This window comes from Phyllostomus discolor, chromosome 3 (assembly GCF_004126475.2).
Source record: "Phyllostomus discolor isolate MPI-MPIP mPhyDis1 chromosome 3, mPhyDis1.pri.v3, whole genome shotgun sequence".
Lineage (NCBI taxonomy): Eukaryota > Metazoa > Chordata > Mammalia > Chiroptera > Phyllostomidae > Phyllostomus > Phyllostomus discolor.
The window spans coordinates 84,686,450-84,693,663 of NC_040905.2; positions in this window are offsets into that span (position 1 = coordinate 84,686,450).

The window sequence follows — 7,214 nt, forward strand, 5'->3', positions numbered from 1 at the left end:
TCAGAGTCCACAAAGGAGCTCATCCCCTGAGGATAACTGTTCCTTTCCTTCAGTAGCATTTCCTTGAGAACCATCCTGACTTTTAAGTTGTCTTTAATTTTGCCCTAATTTCACTTTTCCTCTTTTTGTAATAAGGCCTGTATAATTTCCACAATAAATCAACAAGTTGACTATTCCCTCTATCAAAGCAGTTGTGATAAATGCTCCACTTTTCTCTGGCATAATTCAATTCTGTTTATCATTTAAATCTGCATAGAGACTACTGTTATGAGCTGAATCGTGTCTCCCCAAAATTCACATGTCACAACCCAACCCTGGCACCTCCAGAAATGACTGGTAGTATCTGGAGATAGGATCTTTAAAGCAACAGTTCAATTGAAACAAGGCTTTATAGTGGGCTCCAACCTGATATGACTGGTGTCCTTATAAGAAGATATTATACACACAGCAGGAAGACTGTGTGAAGACACAGGGAGATGACAGTCATCTGTAAGCCAAGAAGAGAAGGGTCAGAGAAAAACAATCTTTCTGACACCTTGATCTTGGACTTCTAGCCTTCAGGATTTCTGAGTTCTAAGCTATCTGTTATGGCAGCCCTAGAATACTACTACTTTTAAACTGAAAGCAATGACTGTACTAAAATTACTTAGAAGCACAGTCATTCTGTCTTCTGAGATGAGCCAAATGGAGGCAAGGCTATAAGTTCCATCAAATCTGGTCTCAAAATAAGGAGACCACTAAGGAGTTGTCCCTACTTAGGGGCCGACCTAGAGTAGTTTAATGAAACATTCAGGAAATTTATAGCCAGAGTTGTATGTTTGAAACTCCTCCCTCTGGGACTTAATTCTATTTGTGTCATATAACTACTAAGACCAGTTCTTTACTTGGCAAAGATGGATAAGAATCATCTGACAGGGTTTCTGTTCAATATGGTGACATAGGAAGACATTGAACTCACTTCCTCGTGTGAACATGAGGAATCTATAATTATATACGAACAATTTCTTTTGGAAAATACCCCACGAATTAGCTGAGTGATTCCTCCACAATGGGTGAGCAAGAAAATCCATATCAAAGTAAGTGGGAGAGGCTGAGTCACAATCTTGTGATAAAACCCATCCATAGCATGGCAATCCATGTTCAAGGGGGAACTGGAACCTCCAATCTTCTCCCTGCATCTGAGAGCTGAGTCCTTAAAACATTTAGCTTTCAAAACCAGTGGAGTTTGCATGCACTATACCAACAAGATTACAGTGAACTGAGAAATGGTTCTTAAAGGACCGGTATATGGACTCACCCACTCCGGATCCCAGTGCAAAGGCAGACAACAGAAAAACACCAAGACTTTCTGTGAAAACAGATGATTTGCTTATTTTGAAGTATAAGTCTGTGGGGCAAGCATATATTTAACACACATCTGGGGGCCTACAGAAATACTCTCTGGGGACAGAGGCCAGTGGACACCCTATTTTTACCCCACTGCCTTTCTCCAGCTCACTGCTATTTCTTGGACATGAACTTCTATCTTTATCTAGTACCTGGTGTTGTGGCTGCTGCCCATGGGGCACCTACAGGATGCCCAGCTCTATGGCCAGTGAGGCTCCTGCTTCCAGTACCACAGGACTATAAGAAAGAGAGAAAAAGTTCTTAACCAGCTACTCCAACAGGGCATAGCAAGAGGCATCAAGGAGAAAAGCCCAGTCTTTCCATGAAAGAGGCCTCTTAGCTTATCTTCATAGTCCTGGCCTGAGAGGCCAGCTCCTAAACAAACACACACCTGAGGGCAGAATGTAATCTGCTCCAGTGACCTCAGAGGGTGGCACTGTCTTCGTGCTTTCACTTTGCTATGCTCCAGAGCACCAGTATCTCCCATTGGAGGTCTCAGACACATTTGATGCCCCAGTTTTTATGTCTGATTCTTTGTTTTTGGTGGCTGCCACCCAGTGGAATAGCCCTTGATTTCCTGGCTCTCGTAGAAGCAGAGCTTACCTGCACAGGTCCCCTGGGATTATAACAATGAAGAGACAGCTCTTTACTGGATATCAGCCCCAGGGCATAGGAAGGCAGTGGACTGAAACACACTCTCAGTTCCTTGAAAGGGGCCCATTGTCTCATCCTGGAGCTTTACCCTCAGGAGTAGTTTTGTGGTTTTTCACACAAAAGGCCTACTGTGGTGCTCTCTGAGATGCAGGCTGGTGGACACCATCTTTGAGTTGCCCTCTGCCTCCCTCCAGGTCACTGATATCTCCTGGATAGGAGCTTGTATACTTGTCTGGAACCCCGATTCTTGTGGCTGCCATGTTGGGGATACGTTTAGATTGTTTGGCTCTGGTGACCCACAGAGCTGATACTTGCAGTCTCACACTACTACATATATTTGCATGCTTCAAAAGCTTCTCACTGAAGATCTGGTTTCCAATCAGTTTGTATTTAGGTGCTGACTGAGATCTTCCATGCTGGGATACTGACAGGTCTTGGCACACCCTCAACTACTGGGAGCCACTTGAAGTAAAATTGGCTGCTTGGTCATGCACAAATGTTTGAGATACAATCAAGAGCTAGGACAGGGTTGAACGGTACAGTTCATCTCCTACACAGGGTGCTCCTTCAAGACTGGGAGAGATGGCTAATTTTTTTTCTAATGCAGACAAACCAACAGAGAGAGTCAAGCAAAGTGAAAACAAGGAAATATGTTCCAAACAAAAGAATAAAATAAAAGCTGGAAAAAATCAATGAAATAGAGATTAATGGTTTACCTAAAAAAGGGCTCCAAATAATGGTCTTTTTTTCTATTTTTAAGTATTTTATTTATTTATTTTTAGAGAGGGGAAGGGAGAGGAAAGAGAGGGAGAGAGACATCAATGTGTCGTTGCCTGTCACGCACCCCCTACTGGGGACCTGGTCTGCAACCCAGGCATGTGCCTTGACTGGGAATCAAACTGGCAACCCTTTGGTTCACAGGCCAGCACTCAGTCCACTGAGCCACACCAGCCAAGGCCAATACTGGTGAAGTTTTTATAGTCATTTTAATTATGAAAATGGAAGAAAATATGTAATATTTTTAGCACATTATTTCAAGAATGGTAAAAATGCAACTGAAACATGAAAGAAAAGGTTTGTACAGTATATGGAAAAGGTGCTATGACTGATCAAATGTGTCAAAAGTGCTTTGTGAAGTTTTATGCTGGAGATTTCTCACTGGATGATGCTCCATGGTCAGGTAGACCAGTTGAAGTTGATAGTGATCAAATTGAGATATTAATTGGGAACAATCAATATTATACCATGTGGGAAATAGCTGAGACACTCAAACTATCCAGATTAATCAAGTTATTGGTAAAAATGAAAAAATGTGTCTTCTATTTTATGGAAAAAGCTGAAATGGACTTTTGGCCAGCCCAGTACAAGGGAACCTCCAGAAAGACTATAAGAAGATTTCTTTCAACAGCAGCTTTGTAAGGCAGAAAGGAGTGGCACAATGTATTCAAAATGCTGAAAGAAAAGAAAACTTTCTACCAAAAATATTCTACCCAATAAAGACGTGATTCAGAATTGAAGGAGAGATAGAGTTTTCTAAGGAAGCAAAAGCTAAAGAAATTTATCATCCCTAGGCTGGCCATACAAGAAATATTATAGGAAATTCTTGAGGCTGAAATGAAAGGGTACTAATTAGTAAATGGAAAATAAATGCAGGTATCAAATACACTGGTACAGGTAAATATATATTAAAATTGGAAATGATTTAACATTGTAAAAGTGGTAGGTTAATCACTTGAAAGCTAAGATGAAAGTTATAAGCAAAAGTAGTAAAATAATTGTATATAATTAATTTGTTAAGGGATACACAAGATAAAAAATGTAAATTGTGACATCAAAAACATAAAATGGGAGGGGAATAAAAATGTAGAGCTTTAGAATGTGTTCAAAGTTAAGTTATTGACTTAAAATAGACCATTATCAATATGTTGTTTTATGTATGCCTCAACAACACAAAGCAAATATTTATAGAAGACACACAAAAGATGAAGAAAAAGGAGTCTAAGCATACCACTAAAGAAAATCATCTAATCACAAAGGAGAGCGTGAGAAGGAAAAAAAGAGGAACCATTAAATAGCCATGAAATAATTAGCAAAGTGATGTAAGTACATACCTGTCAATAATACTTTAAATGTAAAAAGGTTACTTCTTCAATCAAAAGATAGAGTGTGCTAAGTAGATAAAAAAAATACCCATCTATATGCTGTCTACAAGAAACTCATTTCAGATGTAAGGTCACACACAGACTGAAAGTGAAAGGATAAAAACAATATATTCCACACAAGTAAAAACCAAAAGAAAGCTGGAATATCTATACTTTTATTAGACAAAATAGACTTAAAAACTAAGACTATAGAAACAGACAAGGAAAGGTATTGCATAATAATGGGACTAATCAAAGAAGAGGATCTAACACTTTTTAATATTTATGCCCTTAAAGTAAAAGCACTTAAATATATGAAGCAACTGTTAACATACCTAAACAGAGAAATAAACAAAAATACCATAATGGTAGGGAGCTTTAGTAGTCCACTTTCAACAACTGATAGATCATCGAGACAGAAAATCAGCAAAGAAACATTGGCCTTAAATGACACAGTAGACAGGATAGTCTTAGATAGATTATTCCATCCAAAATCAACAGAATACACATTCTTCTCAAGAATACATGGAGCATTCTTTAGAATAGACCATACAGTAGGTCACAAATAAGTCTTAATAAATGTAATAATAAGAATTAAATCATAGCAAGTTTCTCTCCCAATCACCAAGATATTGAACTAGAACTCCATAACAAGAAGACTTGAACATTCATAGAAACCTAGAGAAAAATAACATGCAAGTTACCAACTAATGGATCAAAAAAGAATTCAAAAGAGAAATATAGAAATATCTTGACACAAATAAGAATATAACATATTAACACTTATCAAATGCATCAAAAGCAGACCTATGAGATGTTTACAGCACAAAATGTCTACATCAAGAAATAAGATAAATCTTAAACAATCTAATTTTGCACTTCGAAGAACTAGAAAAGAAAAACAAATGAAGTAAAGGTAATGGAAGAAAGAAAATAAAGATCAGAGTGGAAATAAATGAAATTCAAACTAAAATGACAACATAAAAGATCAATGAAACTAAGACCTGGTTTTTTGAACAGATAAACAAAATTCACAAACTTTTCCTTACATAGACACGCCAAGAAAAAAAGAGATTTCAAATAAATATAATAAAAGATAAAAAAGGAGATGTTACAACATATACCATGATAATATGAAGACTTGTAAGAAATTGCTATGAGCAATTACCATATTTTTCAGACCATAAGATGCACCTATGTTTTAGAGGAGGAAAATAGGAAAAAAATTTTGAAGCAAAAAATATGGTAAAATATTTAATAACATAAATAACATAATATTTCACCAATATAAATGTAAACAGAATTCAATAGCGGCATTAATGGCCATTATTCCTCCCAAATTTGGAGGAGGGTGTGTCTTATAGTCTGAAAAATACAGTATATGTAAACAAATTTGATACACTAGATAAAATGGATAAATTCATAGAAACATACAGCCTACCAAGACTGGATCATGAAGAAATAGAAAACCTGAACAGACCAATACTATTAAGGAGATTGAATTGGTAATAAAAAATCTCCCAATGTACAAATGTCCACAATTAGGTGGCTTTACTTGTATGCTACCCAACATTCAGAGAATTAATATCAATACTCAAACTCTTGAGTACTGGCATTCAAACCCCCCAAAATAGAAGAGGTGGAACAAATCCCAAAAGAATTTTATGAGGTCAGCCTGACCAAAACTTGACAGAATGCCACAAGAAAAGAAAATTTAGGCCAATATCTCTGATGAAAGGAACATAGATGTGAAACTTCTCAAGAAAACCTCAGCAAACCAAATTTAGCAATTCAGTGAAAGGTTCAGACACAATGGTCAAGTGGGATTTATTCCAGGGATGCAACAATAACTCAACATAAGCAGGTCAGTAAATATGATACATCACATTAACAAAATGAAGGGTAAAATTCAGATGATCATCTCAATAGATGTAGAAAAGCATTTGACAAAATTCAGCAGCCATTCCTGATAAAAAAAATTCTTAATGAATTGGATATAAAAGAAACGTACCTCAACATAATGAAGGTTATATATGACAAGCCAACGGCTAACATCATACAAAGTGGTGAAAAGTTAAAAGCTTTTCCTCAAAGAATAGGAATAAGACAACAGTGGCCACCCTCACTACTCCTATTCAACATTGTACTATATGTCCTAGCTAGAGCAATCAGGCCAAAATAAGAAAAAAAATGTCATTCAAATAAGGGAGAAAGAAAGAAAACTGCTTCTGTTAATAGATGGCATGATTTTATATAGAGAAAACCTTAAAGACTCCACAAAAAACTCTTAGAACTAATAAACAAATTCAGTAAAGTTGCAGGGTACAAATCAACATACAAAAATGAGTTGTGTTTCTATACATTAACAATGAATTATCAGAAAAAGAAACAAAAAAATTCCCATTTATAGTAGCATCAAAACCAATCAAATGCCTAATAGTAAATTTAACCCAGGAGTTTATAAAAGACATGTACACTAAAAGTATAACACATTGATGAAAAAAATTGAAGAGGGCACAAATAAATGAAAACATATCCTATGTATATGAATTGGAAAAAATAGTTTTGTTAAGATGTTCATAATACTCAAAGTCATTTTTAGATTCATTGCAATCCCCATCAAAATTCTATTATGTGTTTTTACAGAATTAGAAAAAACAATCCTAAAACCTGTGTGAAACAATAAATACACCACATAACCAAAGCTATTCTGTAAAAGAAGAACAAGCCTGGAAGTATCATACGTCCTCACTTCAAACTATATTACAAAGCTACAATAATCAAAACAACATGGTACTATTCCCAAAAAAGATACAAAGACCAATGGAACATGATTGAGTGCCCTGAAATAAACCCTAATATACATGGTAAAGCTAAAATTTGACAATGGAGTTCAGATACTTAATGAAGAGAAGATAGTTTCTTCAATAAATGGTGATGGGAAAACTGGGTTCCAATCTTATACTATTTACAGAAATTAACTTGAAATTCATTAGAGACCAAAATGTATGACCTGAAACCATAATACTTCTA